The following is a 16,626-nucleotide window of genomic DNA, read 5'->3' as shown; positions in this document are numbered from 1 at the left end:
TTTATACATGTGAATATCTCAGTAACATAAAAGATTCTCTACACAACGTGTTACTTAAATTCTTTCACAATAATATAAAAAACTAAAACATTAAATAGTCATGGTATAACTTGAAAAATTTATAAATGTGACCAGATAGAACATTAGCAGATTTCCCATACGTTACTCAACATTTCCTTCTGAACTATAACTGGTCTGAAGTTCTAGGACCAAGGATCTGATATAAAAGTGATTGGGGCTGGTCTTTACTGTGGTTATGAACTAAAGAGGATCTGGATCCCAAATAGCTGGCACATGTGGGCTCTGAAGTTCACAAGAACAAGAACTGGATCAAAATAAAAGGGCATGCAACTTATGAAAAGCAAAATGGAGCTGAGGGTTTTCCTGGCAGAGCCTAGAAAGATGGTCAAGGAGAGACCAAGCCATGGGTAGAATGAGAGCTATGAAGGGCTCAAGCCAATTTACAATTGGTCCTTCTCTATTTCTTCCCCCAATAGTCCCACACTGAATGGGGCCTTAGTGGACATTTATACCATAGACCAAGGCCCTTAATTCATGGATTATAGACAGCCCCCCTTAGAAGCTGGACTCCAAGCATCATCACTACCTTGTACTGGTGAAGCTTCTCTATCCTGGTCTTTCTATGAAGAATAAACAGCTTTTTTGGTGGGGAAAAGGAAGAGGGGGGCATTGTACATTTGAGGCACTAATAATATTAAAGCAGTAATCCAGCATGTGACAAACAAACAATAGAATTAATACATTAATCAAAGATAATTTGACAAAACAAAATGTGGAAACTAGGTAGGAAAGGTGAGGATATTTGGAGTGCGGAGAATCAAGAGTCAGAGTAAGAAAACATATAAGGCTAAAGAGGTAGTTGGTGGCCATGCAAAGCATCGTAGACAAGTTAAACAATATTTGTTTTACTTTAAGAACAATAGGGAAATATTAGAGCTATGTGGGAATAGGGGTGAGGAATGGGAGTTGAAAAATATAATCAAAGTTTTATATGGAAAAAAAATCATCTGGCTTCAGTGTGGAAAGTGGAAAGTCACTTAGGAAGCTACTGTAAAAATCCAGGCAGGAAAGTTGCAGTTTAAATGAAGGTTGCTTTAGTGAAAATGGAGAAAATGGATGGAAGCAAGAGAAATGTGGAAAATGAAATTGATAAGACCTTTTGATAGATCAGAAAACTGAAATCACATCTTTTATTTCAAACATGCTGATTGTGAAGGGTATTCCATCTACTATTGCTATGTAACAAATGACTCTGATATTTAAGTGACATAAAAAGACCTTTTATTTTGATCCTAGATTTTGTGGGTCAGTAATTCAGGTGGGGCACAGCAGGGATGGCTTTTATTGCTCTAAAGTACCTGAGTCCTCTGCTTGGAAGACTCACAAGCTAAGGATGAGTCAACAGTTTAGGGCAAGAATCTTCTAGAGGTGTCTTCACTCAGTATGTCTGATGATTTGGGGATCAGCTGGAACCTCACTTTAGGCTATGGACCCGAGCAAATTGCATATTGATCTTATGAAGTAGCTAAGCTTCATCACAATATGCTGCCTTATGGCAGTTGGACTTCTTGCATGAAGATTTGGAGCTCAGAAAGAGTTTGTTTTGCAAACAGATGGAACCTTTCTCAACTTTTATGATTTAGGTTTGAAAGTTATTCAAAATCATTTCTGCTGCCTTCCATTGGTTACAAGCAAATCAGAAGTCCATCTATTCAAGGAGAAGAAACATAATTCTACCTCATAATGGGAAGAGTGTAAAATAATGTGTTGTCATAAATTATTTGTATTTTTCCCTCATGCAAAAATACATTCAATCCCCTCCAGGACCCATGACAAGTCTTTTCTCACTATGGCATCAGGCTTTGCCTCAAAGCCTAAATCCTGTAAGTGAGGTCCAGATACAGATGAGGCTGTTCAAGTATAGTTCCTTGGGTACAGCTCTTCAAATATAGTTCTTCCCAGTTGAAAACATATGAAGTAAAGACACTAATTATACACCCCCTTTATTAGTCAGGGCTCTCCAGAGAAACAGAACCAATAGGGTATGTGTATTTGTGTGTATATACATACACACATGTATGCGAAGAGAGAGAGAGGAGGAATAGGAATTATAAGAAATTGACTCACACAATTATGAAGGCTGACAAGTATGAAGATCTACAGTCAGCAAGCTGGAGACCCAGCAAAGCCAATGATGCACTTCCAGTCGAATCCAAAGACCTGAGAACCAGAAGAACCAGTTTGAAGGCTGGCAAGCTTGAGACCCAGGAAGAGCTGATGTTTCAGTTCAAGTCTAAAGGCAGGAAAAAAAAAAATGATGTCCCAGCTCACAGGCAGTCAGGCAGAAGGAATTTCCTCTTATTTTAGGGAGAGTCAGCCTTTTATTCTATTTAGGCCTTCAACTGATTGCATGAGGCCCACCTACATTATGGAGGGCAATCTGCATTACTCAGTCTATCAATATCAATGTTAAACTCATCCAGAAACACCCTCACAAAAACACTCAGAATAATGTTTGACCAAGTATCTGGACGTGACATGGCAGTCAAACTGACATAAAATTAACCATGACATCCACCAACATGCCAACATAGATAAGACAAGCAACTGTGCATTCCTGCAATAGACATTCCCATTCAGAAGAGGTACAAAACAGCCATTTGTCCTTAGCAATTCTGAAATATAACTAGGAAAGTGTTTCTATGACCTTGATTAGGGTTCAATCCTATTCCCTAGGGATTTTTCTCCATGGCTCTTGACTATCTTCCAGGCTCTTGGCTCTGCCTTTTTCCCTTTCCATGAAGAGTAGCCCACTATGAAGTTGAGTAATCTTTGCTACCTTTCTCCTGCCCATAGTAGTTTAGGAATTCCAAAGGCTTCTCACAATTTTGTACTGTCTTTATCTCTTTTAGTTCAAGATGATACAACTTTTTTTAAACTATGGGCTTTATTTCATCAATTTACTTTCCACACTGTTAGATAAAGCCATCCATCATACACCTTCAAGACAGTCCCTCTTCACCTTGGGCTCCCTGGGCTGGAGATATAAGTTTATGAGTCTTCAATGTAACAGAAGTCATGTGTGTAGATGAGACTGCCTAGAGTGACAGAATAATTAGAGATTAGAAGAGTCTTTATGACCAAACCTATGCTGTGAAAAACAAACAAAACAACCAAACCAAAACAAAACAAAACAAAAAACCAACTAACGAAACTAAAAGATAAACATAGTGTGTCAATTGTATTTCCAATGAATAAAACAGACCAAAATTGATATCCTTAATACATAAAATGCTTTTATAAATAAAATTAAAATTATTAACATTTCAAAAGAAAATTTGCCATAGGAATTGTTTTAGACTGAATTTCTGTGTTCCCCCCAAAATTCATATGCTAGAATCCTAACCCCCAATGTGATGGTCTTAGGTGAGACTTTTGGAAGGTAATTAGGTCATGATGACAGAGCCCTCATGATTGGGATTAGCAACCATATAAAAGGAACTCCAGAGGGCCCTCTTTCACTGTCCTTCTGCCATGTGACGATACAATAAGAAGTTGTCAGTTTGCAGCCCAGAAGAGGACCCTTACCAGATCCTGACCATGTTGGCATCCTGATCTCAGACTTCCAGCCTCCAGAACTGTGAGAGATAAGCCACCCAGTCTATGGTACTTTGTTATGGCAGACTAAACTCACTAAGACAGAAAATGAAATATAAATGTCCCACAACAAGCTACAATGACCTGAGAATGAAAAGAAGTTATCTTTAAAAAAAAAACAAAAACCATAAAATTGAAAAGATTCTATTGAAGTATTGAACTCAAAGCCAGAAAGGATAAAGTTAGATTGACACTCACATACACTACTGGGCTTGTATTTGATACCAGAGGGCAATGTTCTGGCAATATATACAGAAAGCATTTAGAAAGTTTATTGACTTAATAATTCTATCCTTAGAAAATAAATTTGAAGAAGTAGTTAAATATTTATATTCAAGGATGTTCACTGAAGCACCATTTTTGTACAAGAATACTAATTGGAGCATCCTTTTTACTAAAGAAAAATCATAGTCAACATTTACAAAAATAGAGGAATGGTTAGGAAAATTATGAGACATACACAGGATTGAGAATTTAAAAGCTAATAACAATTATGCTTTAATGAAATAGAAACAGGATCACAATAATGAAAACCACATAAAATATGATTCCAATTTAGTTAAAAATATATACATACTAAAATTCAGAAGGAAATATATCAAAATGTTAACACCATTTATTTCTCTGTGATGCAATTACGTATGATTGTTATTTTCTCCTTTTTTCTGTCTAGTTTTTTTTTTTCATTTTCCCACAATAAGCATGTAACACTTTAATAAACAGAAAACAATAAAAATGAGCTTAAAAGATGTGGTACTGAAAGACATTTCTTTGAACAATTGCACGAGCAAAGACTAAGTACTTAGTACAAAAGCCCCTAAGGAAAAAGTGGACATCTCAACACAGATGGCAGGATAAAAATGCAGTATGGGGAGCAAAGAGAATAGATTCAGACGGAATCAAAACAGAGACAATTCCCTTAGGTGAGTGGTTTTCTAAAAATTTGGCACAGAAACCATTTATTCATACTAGATCTTTTCTAGAAGACTTAAAAGGAAAACAATTGAAGACAAAGACAGGGTTGGGGCAGGAGGGATGGGGAGCGGGGATGAAGCCCTATTGTCCTCCCCAACACCTCCCATCCTTTATCCATACCTGCTACTCTCCCCTGTCCCAGGGCTCACTGCAGCAAGCTCTGCAGACACTTTAGGTCTAAGCAGCACAATTTGAAAATCAAGAAATTCATCTTACGTTAAGGTCTGCCATCCAGCACTCTCTGATAAAGATGAGCTGGAAATGACCACCATCCACAGCACGAACTTCATAGTTTATTACATATAACAATGTAAGAAAACTTATGCAGTCTCATGACAGTGTAGGTCAGTTATAAGTACTTGGCCTGGAAAGATGCTATCTGACCTTCAGAGTTATCCAGAGTAAGAAAAACAGAAAAAGCAAACACGAGCTAATCTAAAAAGGTTTGTGGCATTGAGATGCCTGGTCAGTTTTGATCACTCCTGGCTGTGCTTAACGTGAAAGGGAAAATAATCCTTCTTGTGCCTGGGCCACACTGAACCTGGACAGGGATGTATGATTAAAGCAGCAACAGGAACAGCAGCATGAGCCCAGCCACGCTGTACCAAAGTTGAGCTTAACCCAGCAACTTCAGCTGTGGCAAGCAGGGCCCTGGAGACAATTGATCCATTTGGGTAGATCTTACTTACTGAATCTATTAAAACTTATCAGAGGTTTCAACAGTTGGCCTTTTCTCACTAGGGTACCAGTGTCCACTGCAAAGGCAAATGTGGGCATTTCTTTTGACTGTATGGGAAAAATAGCATAAAAGCATATTCTAGAACTATGCTGCCCAGTGTGTAACCAGCAGCTGCATGTAGCTATTGTGAACCTTTGAAAAAGCCAATTTTTGGAGATAGATTCTGAGTGGCTAACTGGGTCCAAATTCTGAATGGAGCTGAGCATCCATTTGCTGACTTATGTAAACACCCTGCGCCCTCAGGAAAACCATGAACTAAACAATAGCTGAACTTTGGGAATTTCATAGCTTTCTGTTCCTGTTGACACCACCAAAATTAAGTGCTGCTGGAGAGCTCCATTTTGCCACCTGGACTTGACTAGTAAGTTGTGACCTGCAGTCACTTTTAACAACCAATCAGGACTGAACAGGCTTGCATCCTTCATTTGCATTGTGGACTGGAGTGGGAATGTGGGTAGTTCTTTTTGGAGGGCATGTGGAAGAGGGAGGCTGGCCTGTACAAGGATCTAACAATTTCTGCACATAAGACAGCCCTCCTCTGTTCTGTAGGAGTGTACTTCCCTTCTGTGCCAAAGGCTGCATCTCCCCAGTTTGCAAATTGCTTGCTGAAATAAAGTCTCTCTTTATCTCCAGATTTCTTTTCAGTGAATTTTAACACTATTAAGCTCTTAAAATGTGGCTAGTTTAAATTGAGATGTACTATAGGTATAAAGTGCACACCAGATCTCAGAGACTTAGGACAGAAAAAAAAAATGTAAAATATCTCAATAACTTTTTGTATTGATTACATGTTGAGATGATGTATTTTTAATATTTTAAGTTAAATAAAATATATTACTAAAAGTATTTTCAACTGTTTCTCTTACATTTTTAAAAATATAGCTACTAGAAAATTTAAAATTACATATGTGGCTCACATTTCAGGCTGGCATTAAATGTCTACTGGACAGCACAGTTATAGAACAAGCAGAATCAGGGCTGCCATTGCTAGGCCCGCAAGTTGTATTTGGGATATTTTATAGGGAGAGGGAAGGATTCCTTGTTCTATAAATGAATAGAGAACAGTCCCGTCCTTTTGAGTTTTTAATTTATCTGTTGGAGTTTGAGTTTCTTTGTGGAAGCAGGAAATACCAGTCACATATCATAATAAATGAGGGATATGTGGACTAACCCAAAAATGCACCACGAATGAGGCTTCCTTTGGCTTGTGCAATGGTTAGGAACTGTGCTGAGCCTTTTGATCAATCCTATTCTGTTTTCTTGCCAACATGAAAAGGACAAAATTATCTATTTAGATTTCAGAAAAGGAATGTGGGTATTGACCATCGAAATGAGTTTAAGAATGTTCTATATAATGAGAGCTGGTCTTGATTTCAATTAAGGGCTATGTCCCCTTTTACTTAGTTCTAAACCTCTATGCAGAATACTTTTTGAAATTGAACATTAATCTCCTGAAACCCATGAATTCTAACATAACATTCAGTTACATATTTCTCCAAGAGTATCTTCATTTATCATTTAAATACGTCTTGAGAGTCTGAGCAACATAATAGTAGACTTTATTGAGTTTTTCTTTTTTTTTTTTTTTTTTTTTTTTTTTTTTTTTGTCGTTTTTTCGTGACCGGCACTCAGCCAGTGAGTGCACCGGTCAGTCCTATATAGGATCCGAACCCGCGGCGGGAGCGTCGCCGCACTGCCAGGGCCATAATAGTAGACTTTAAGATGGAGTTTACATTACACAGTCCCATACTTCAAGGGCCTTAACATTTTCATGTGTTTATTCAACAGATATTTATTAAGCACTGACTATGTGCCAGGCACTCTGCCAGCCATTAGGGATGCAGTGGGAATCAAAAATAGAGCTAGATCACTGATCTCCTAGAAATTACAGTCTGGTGCGGGAGGTGGACATTTATCAAATAATCACATGTGAGAGGTCTGAGAAGCAGGAAGAAGGAAGAATATAAAGCTCAAGTGGAAGGTTGGATTGTAGATGGAAAGAGATCCACCTCCTCCAGATGTAACAAGAAGAATGATGCCTTGAATCCAATTAGCTGCAAAACAAGTCAATGTGTGTGATATAAAGTGTGTGGGAAGAGAACAAATCTAGCTGGGATCCTTAATATATTATCTTATAACTCATTATCTAGGCATGGCTAGTGACTCCAAGTAAGATTTAATTTCAGATAATGTCCAAGAATAAGGAATAGTCATCCATTAGGGCTGAACTGCAACTTGGTGGGCTGGTGGGGAGGGGGCAGCCAATAATAATAGAAGGAGATACTTGGCAGTATAGACAGGATTGCTGTCACCATGTAGGAAATCCATGATGTACAAAGACTCGGCTTCCATTCTGGCAGAGACCCTTCAGCAGGATGCCACTGCAAAAACATGATCAAGACAGAATCCTGGTGACTGAGCATGCAGAATATGGGAAAACAGCAGTGAGAGAAGATAGGAATGATGAGACTTCATTAAAAAACTCAGGTTTAGGAGCACTGTTTTCAGAACTATTCAGGAAAACCTTTATTCGGGGGAACATTACGGTAGCCAGTCATCAGTACTGATCCTAATCTGGGTCAGATAAGTGTGATCAATGCTAGAGCATCATGATCAAGGTTAGTCTTCTAGGGAACAGTGCTTACTCCCAAGTTGCCCAGTTTGGAAGAGAAGGTGGGAAGGAAGAGACCCTAGTTTCTTCTGCTTTAAGTCAGTATTTCCCAAGTGGCTTTGATATGCTTTGAGAAACACTACCTCAGATTCAAATATTTCCTTAGGTAGATATAGCTTTGTATGTGTAGCTGGGTGAGGGGCTGAGTGAGGAATATATACTTCAGAGGAGACTCTTCCTGGTGATTTTGACATGCACCAATCTCTAGAAAAGTACAGCTGTTCTAGGGACTGAGGAAAGAGAAAGACTAGTAATCTTACCACCTTAAAAAACTTGGGAAGACAATGACAGAGGGAATGGGAGAGCAGATGAGATACAAGTGATGATCATGAGCAAGTTTGTGAGAAGGAGGTGATACTTTCAATAAGCTTTGAAGGAGAATCACGAATTAAAAAGTTGGAGGTAGCCAAGAACAGTCAATGCCATGTGTTATAAATGTGTAGTCACTTAAATTCATATAATATTTACAATATCTGATATATCAATGCATTTATAATATAAAAAAATACAATATAGAGTTTATACTTGTTATATATAAATCAAGATTATAAAGATATATTTATTTTATCCTCTAAATATATATTCTCTAAACTGTTAAGTGTCTTGCTTACTAAGTATCAAATTTGTAGTAAAAATCATTCATCAGGTCATTCTAATGATTTTAAAATCATTAGTCTTCAATAGTGTGATTTTCGATGGACAAAACTACCACTAGTTAAATGAGGCCTCTTTCTTAGCCATGATTTTACACATGAAATTCTCCCAAAGACTTCTCCATTAAAGTGAAGATCGTTAGATGATGGGCTGCTACGAGGCACTGAGAGTGGAGCTTCGTCTGCTGCCTCGTCCCCCGTTCTGCTCTCCCCATCTTTCTCCACCCACTGTCCAAGAGCAAAGGGCACTGGCCTTTGTCAAGAGCCTGTTGACAGGGCTGTGGAAGTCAGAGGGAGAGGGAAAGAGGAGGAGAGTCAGAAGGGTATTTTCACCATGTTTCTAATATCTTTAAGCTTGACGCTTTGACATCGACCCTACCTGCATATGCCAGACACATCTTAATCAGGCCAACCCGATGATATGCCCGAGTCCCCTTGCCTTGGTCTCCTGCCTCTCCTGAGCCCCCTTTCCTCAGGAGGAGTCCTCCTCCCCAGGGGAATGCTTTTCAAATACAAACCAACCAATTCAGAATCTAGACCGCCAACCACCTCCCTTATCAGGCTCTCACCCTCCAGGCTACTATACTCCTGTCATAATCATACCAGGCTAGATGCCAGACAACTGCTCCAGGGCCTACTGAAATTATTCAAGCTAGCCAATTCTAGGCCTGCTCGCCTGCCTCGCCCATTCCTTCCCACAGAAACTAGGATAAAGGCTTTCCGCAATTTCTCCCTTTTTCTTTGCATAGTGACCAACCCTGGTGCTTCCCCGTGTGGCCCTTGATGGCATGATGTGTACATCTTCTCTTGGGATATGTGAGTACAGTAAATTATCTTCTCAATGGCTCTTGTTTCCTGATCTGTTGACCTATGACACCTAAATGATAATAAAACCTATTAAATCAAAGGGGAGGCAGGAAGAGGTACAGGGTGGGTGGTCATTGGCTGATCCTATCTACCTGAATTGAGAATCTGCATGCTTTGTCTGCTTTGTTTTACCCAAGAATGGCAAGATGATTGTCCTTCCTCAAAGTCCAGTTGGGACACAACCTGTGCTGGTGAAGAGACAACCACATGAAGCCCGGTTAATAAGCATGACAAATGCAAAAAGGGAAAGAGAAAAATGGAAACAAATGGCAACTACTGGCGGGCTCAGCAAGCACCAGTGCTTGGTAGAGTTGCAGGAGCAATCGGGTGTGGGGAGGAGAGGCAGGACTTTTTGAGGTTTCTCCATTGGGAGGGACTGGCTATGGGCAGCGGGGAAGGGACAGAGAGGAGTCACTTCTTGAAGTACACACTCTTCTGACCTCTAGAAGGAATCCCAGGAAGCTTCCATCTTCATAAACCTTTTCACACGGTGCAGGGATGGACAGTGCCTCCCGAGGGAAAGTTTTCCAATAAAGCAAAGTTTCCCGATTATAACTGAATAATCAATACTAGGACCTGAAAGTTAAGCCCCACTTGAATACCTGCCTGTGCCTCAGGTTTCTCCCAAATTCTTCAGGTGTTACCTGGGTATATAGAATAATTTCTCCTCAATGTGGCTGGGTGGAGGAGTGGGCGGTGTTCTTCCTTTTCCTAGCCATGGACATTTGAATCCAAAAGAAATTCCCCAACCCCTGAAGCAAATAGTAGGAAACTTTCAACAGGACTCCCAGTTCTGTGCTCTGGTGACCAAACCCAATACACATACACACACGCACACACAAACACACACACACACACACACACAAACACACACACACACACACACACAGACACGTGGTGAAATTCATTAATTAATTTTAGTGTTTTTCACATTTACTATTATACTATTTCCCAACTGGTAAGAAAATATTTCTGTATTTAATAAAAAGTGTGGCTACATTGATGTATACCCCCTGAGTATAAACCCTGGCTGCTTCTTTTCAAGAGAAACAGACTCAGCCCTCCAAAGAAGATCAAACTTTCATGAATAGAACCAAAGAGAAATTTTAAATAGAAGACCCATACATACATTCATATACATACAAGCAAATTATATATATGTGTGTATATATACATATATACCAAAATAACACTATTTTAAATGTTTCCAGTATTTCTGAATACAGAAATCTTTTTCTTCTCACAGACTTGCAGTTTAGCAGTCCCAAGGTTCTCCATGCCAACAGGAATACTCTCCCTTGCAGTATGAAAGGCTCTTTGTTACTGTGTTCTCGTGCTAGTTTTCCATTCAGTACGTTTCAGAATGCCACAGTTATTCCATACTCTATTACAAATAACAGAAACACAAATGGTTCTTCAGAAAATTGGTATAATCAGTACATTATAGTATTATGAATTCACTTATGAAGAATTTAGGGTCATATCTTCCAAAATAATGATGGTCTCTGTAAGAGTTAACAAGGTACTTCGAGGTCTTCTACCTACAATTAAGGGCAGCCCTACAATTCCTTGAGGACTTCCAGAGTGTTCTAGAAAAACATCCAGAGTGCATGAATATCAGGGGCTAGGGCAGGGTAGGAGACTTCTGTTCCCCGTTCACTAACACTCATCTGATAGAAGGACCATGATGTGCCTTTGAGGAACCTTTTCACTCCTGCTCTCAGTCCATGCAGTTTATGTGGGGCTAACCTTGCACCCTGGCTCTGAAAGTGGCTCATGACCCCCAACCAAGCTGATAGTATTTAATCTCAAGACATTAACTGGAATTTTTGTAGAAGATACTGTTCCTCTGGAGTTGCCAAGCTGGAAAAATGTTAAGTCTGAAGCTATGGGTGAACACTTTTGCTGCCACTTTGCAAAAGCTTCAGAATGAAGCCAGCACACAGGAGTGAAAGTCCAGTTGAAGATAGTGAGGTAGGCATGGAAATGTGCCACCTATGCTTCCTTTCAGGGATGGACAGGTTGCCTAGCTACCAAGAGTGGGATGAGCAGATAGCCTCTGGCTGTTAGCTCCTTCAGGGTCTGTCTCAGCTATGGAGAATTGGGGCCGACCCCGTGGCGCACTTGGGAGAGTGCGGCGCTGGGAGCGCGGCAGTGCTCCCGCCGCGGTCCGGCCGGTCACAAAAAAACAAAAAAACAAAAAAACAAAAAAAAAAAGGGAGAATTGCCTCTGCCCTTCCTGGGTTAACCCACACGACTAAACAAGCTCAGGTATAAAGCCATTTTAACCCAGCTTGAGACACATAGAGGGTCAATACTTGATCCAATGCTCTCCACTGGGTTGGCCAAAGTTTTGTAGGGCCTGCATTATGGTTTCACTTTTCCCTCTGCCCTTCTCTTCACAGGTTTATCTGGGACCTACACCTACAATTTACACTCTTAGTTGCATCTCAACATCTGTTTCTGGAAAATTCTACCTGTGATAGGTGGATGGAAAGAGATGACATAAATTATTTGAGATTCCAGCTATAGCCAAAACAAATTCTTCCTCTGGATTTCCAGTAGAACGAAGCAATAAAGTCTCTAGCAACTAAAAGGTCATTGATAAAAACAGCACCAGGGTTTCATGGGAAATTCTGAAATATATCCTGTTGTACTTGGGTACCTCCTGTGTTTGCATTTCTAAACACCAGTCCTCTCATGCACCTCAAACTAATCTGATAATCCACCTTAATCTTCTCAGGATTGTGAGAAATAAGACTACATAAATCATTAATGGTAGAAGAACTTGAGTGCAGAAATTTCTTATTCCAAAGCCTGTTGTTGGCAGCAAGAAAAGACTTATTTAAGAAATAGGGCTGACTTTGTCTCTAAGGTGAGGATACTACTATGCCCAGCTAAAGGGAATCAGAGAAGGCAGAAATGGAGAAAATGAAATTAAGAACTAACCCTCACCCCCAATTTATACTTGCTTCTGCCCATAAGTTTTATCTATGTCCTTTCACTAACGTCCTATGGGGCCCTATCCCATTAAGCACAGACTGTATATTTTTCCAAAACATTTTCTTAACCTTTTCTCTTCTGAAAACCTGCCTATGTAATGATAACACAATGCTATCCCCCACCACTTTCTACATAGTATTTATTTCAGTGCCACCCTTATCCCTGGGCATGTGAAATACCAATCATTAGAGAACCCCACTCGGGTTCTCGTTAAGCTACTCCTCTTCCAGTATGGTGAGATGTCCACAGGGTCGAGTGATATGCTTGTGTTTTCCCCTCCAGAGTGCACTCCAAGTTCCTGGGACCACAGAATTCCATGTTCCCTGCATAGACACTTCTTCTAGCCATGGTCCAAAATGCAGGCCACAGTGCTGGGTGTACAACTTTGGCCCAAGGGAACATCCAAGAAGTAGTTGTTTGTGGGGAGTAAGGGCAAAGTTGCAAAAGTGGATTGGGACTGGGAAGAGAAAAGGGGCACAGTACATCAGAAGCCAGTGTGGAACTCCAAGAAATTCCAGAATTCTGAATAGGAACTGGACCAAGGGTGAATCTTTTTATTATTCCTGTTATTCTTTGTTTCTTCTTCTCAATCACTGTATTACACTGCTCTTTCCATCTCTAATTATTTGAAGTCTCAAAAATACAGAAAGTCATCATTTGTAAGTTCTCCTGAGAAAAATTATAAGTATAAGGGGTCCTTATTCTGTATAAATTCATGACATTAACTTCAGTGTACCCTTGCTTCTAACTTGAACTCCTTTATTGCTCTCCTGTTTCTAAAGCCAACTCAACAGAATGGCTGCTGAGGACCACCTACATTACTGAGTACCTATTATGATAAACACTGAGAATTCAAATGACTAAGTCCTGCTTTCTGCTCTTGAGGGTTTCATAATCTAGCATTTGTATATGTGTGACAGTCTGTAAAACAATAGTTATAATAATATATAACTATGTATGACGGATGGTTAACCATGATTTATTATAACTGGATTTGAAGAAAGCAGGTGGGAAGGGTGATGGGGTGGAACTGAGTCCTGAAATGTTTCAGAACAAAGGTCACAGTGTTAAAACCAATGTGCTCTGTTCAAGGAATGTCAAGTAGATCTATATTGCTAGATCTTCAAATTTAAGGGGTTGAGAGAGGCATGATGAAAACCAGCTAAAGAAGGCAGCAGTCAAGTAATGCAGGATGGAGGACATTGGATGCCTTTGTGTAATAAGGCACTGAGACTTTACCTTATGGATTGAGATAAAAAATTTTAAGGAGCTTTATACAGGAGAGGAACATGATTATTATATTTGCATTTTAGAAAGACCATTAGAGGACAGAAGTAGATTCAGGCTAATGCTGATTTAAGGTAGGGTGACCACATAATTGTTGCCAAACTGGAATACTTTGAGAGTGAAAAGAGGGTGCTGTAATCATCCCCCTCAGAAAATAGTAATAAACTGGGACTGTCCTTGAACTAGTATAAATGACCACCATGATGTGAGGGGATTTCAGAGCACAGGGAACATCGAAGAACTTTCTGAAATGATCTAGTTGGAGACAAAGAAGCCTGAAGAAAAGCAGTAACTCTGAGGATAAAAAGAATGGATGAATGTAAAAGATAATTAGGAGATGAAACCAGGAAGCTTTGTTCTATGGTTGTGAAGAACAAAGAAGCACAAAGAACTTCTGCTTTCAGCCTTGACATGTTTATTTTTTTTATTTTTTATTTTTTTAATTTTATTTTGTCGATATACATTGTAGCTGATTATTGCTCCCCATCACCAAAACCTCCCTCCCTTCTCCCTCACCCCCTCCCCCCCGACAATGTCCTTTCTGTTTGCTTGTTGTATCAACTTCAAATAATTGTGGTTGTTATATCTTCTTCCCCCCCCCCCCGGTTTGTGTGTGTGTGTGTGTATGTGTGTGTGTGAATTTATATATTAATTTTTAGCTCCCTCCAATAAGTGAGAACATGTGGTATTTCTCTTTCTGTGCCTGACTTGTTTCACTTAATATAATTCTCTCAAGGTCCATCCATGTTGTTGCAAATGGCAGTATTTCATTCGTTTTTATAGCTGAGTAGTATTCCATTGTGTAGATGTACCACATTTTCCGTATCCACTCATCTGATGATGGGCATTTGGGCTGGTTCCAACTCTTGGCTATTGTAAAGAGTGCTGCGATGAACATTGGGGAACAGGTATACCTTCGACTTGATGATTTCCATTCCTCTGGGTATATTCCCAACAGTGGGATGGCTGGGTCGTATGGTAGATCTATTTGCAATTGTTTAAGGAACCTCCATACCATTTTCCATAGAGGCTGCACCATTTTGCAGTCCCACCAACAATGTATGAGAGTTCCTTTTTCTCCGCAGCCTCGCCAGCATTTATTGTTCATAGTCTTTTGGATTTTAGCCATCCTAACTGGGCTGAGATGGTATCTCAATGTGGTTTTGATTTGCATTTCCCGGATGCTGAGTGATGTGGAGCATTTTTTCATATGTCTGTTGGCCATTTGGATATCTTCCTTAGAGAAATGCCTACTTAGCTCTTTTGCCCATTTTTTAATTGGGTTGCTTGTTTTCTTCTTGTAAAGTTGTTTGAGTTCCTTATATATTCTGGATATTAATCCTTTGTCAGATGTATATTTTGCAAATATTTTCTCCCACTCTGTTGGTTGTCTTTTAACTCTTTTAATTGTTTCTTTTGCTGTGCAGAAGCTTTTTAGTGTGATATAATCCCATTTGTTTATTTTTCCTTTGGTTGCCCGTGCTTTTGGGGTCGTATTCATGAAGTCTGTGCCCAGTCCTATTTCCTGAAGTGTTTCTCCTATGTTTTCTTTAAGAAGTTTTATTGTCTCAGGGTGTATATTTAAATCCTTAATCCATTTTGAGTTGATTTTAGTATACGGTGAGAGGTATGGATCTAGTTTCATTCTCCTGCATATCGATATCCAGTTATCCCAGCACCACTTGCTGAAGAGGCAGTCCCTTCCCCAGTGAATAGGCTTGGTGCCTTTGTCAAAGATCAGATGGCAGTAAGTGTGTGGGTTGATTTCTGGATTCTCTATTCTATTCCATTGGTCAGTGTGTCTGTTTTTATGCCAGTACCATACTGTTTTGGTTATTATAGCTTTGTAGTATAGCTTAAAGTCAGGTAGTGTTATGCCTCCAGCTTTATTTTTTTTGCTGAGCATTGCTTTGGCTATTCGTGGTCTTTTATTGTTCCATATAAATGTCTGAATAGTTTTTTCCATTTCTGAGAAAAATGTCTTTGGAATTTTGATGGGGATTGCATTGAATTTGTATATCACTTTGGGTAGTATGGACATTTTCACTATGTTGATTCTTCCAATCCAAGAGCATGGAATATCTTTCCATCTTCTTGTATCCTCTCTAATTTCTCTCAGCAGTGGTTTGTAGTTCTCATTATAGAGATTTTTCACCTCCTTGGTTAACTCAATTCCTAAGTATTTTATTTTTTTGGTGGCTATTGTAAATGGGCAGGCTTTCTTGATTTCTCCTTCTGCATGTTCACTATTGGAGAAAAGAAATGCTACTGATTTTTGTGTGTTGATTTTGTATCCTGCTACTGTGCTGAAATCATTTATCAATTCCAACAGTTTTTTTGTAGAGGTTTTAGGCTGTTCGATATATAGGATCATGTCATCTGCAAACAGGGACAGTTTGACTTCATCTTTTCCAATCTGGATGCCCTTTATTTCCTTCTCTTCTCTGATTGCTCTGGCTAGTACTTCCAACACTATGTTAAATAGGAGTGGTGAGAGTGGGCATCCTTGTCTAGTGCCTGTTCTTAAAGGAAAAGCTTTCAGCTTTTCCCCATTCAGGATGATATTGGCAGTGGGTTTGTCATATATGGCTTTAATTATGTTGAGATACTTTCCCTCTATACCTAACTTATAGAGGGTCTTTGTCATGAATGAGTGCTGAACTTTATCAAATGCTTTCTCAGCATCTATAGAGATGATCATATGGTCCTTGTGTTTGAGTTTATTAATATGGTGTATCACATTTATTGATTTG

Source organism: Cynocephalus volans, chromosome 5, assembly GCF_027409185.1.
Source record: "Cynocephalus volans isolate mCynVol1 chromosome 5, mCynVol1.pri, whole genome shotgun sequence".
Lineage (NCBI taxonomy): Eukaryota > Metazoa > Chordata > Mammalia > Dermoptera > Cynocephalidae > Cynocephalus > Cynocephalus volans.
This window is presented reverse-complemented; position numbering follows the sequence as displayed.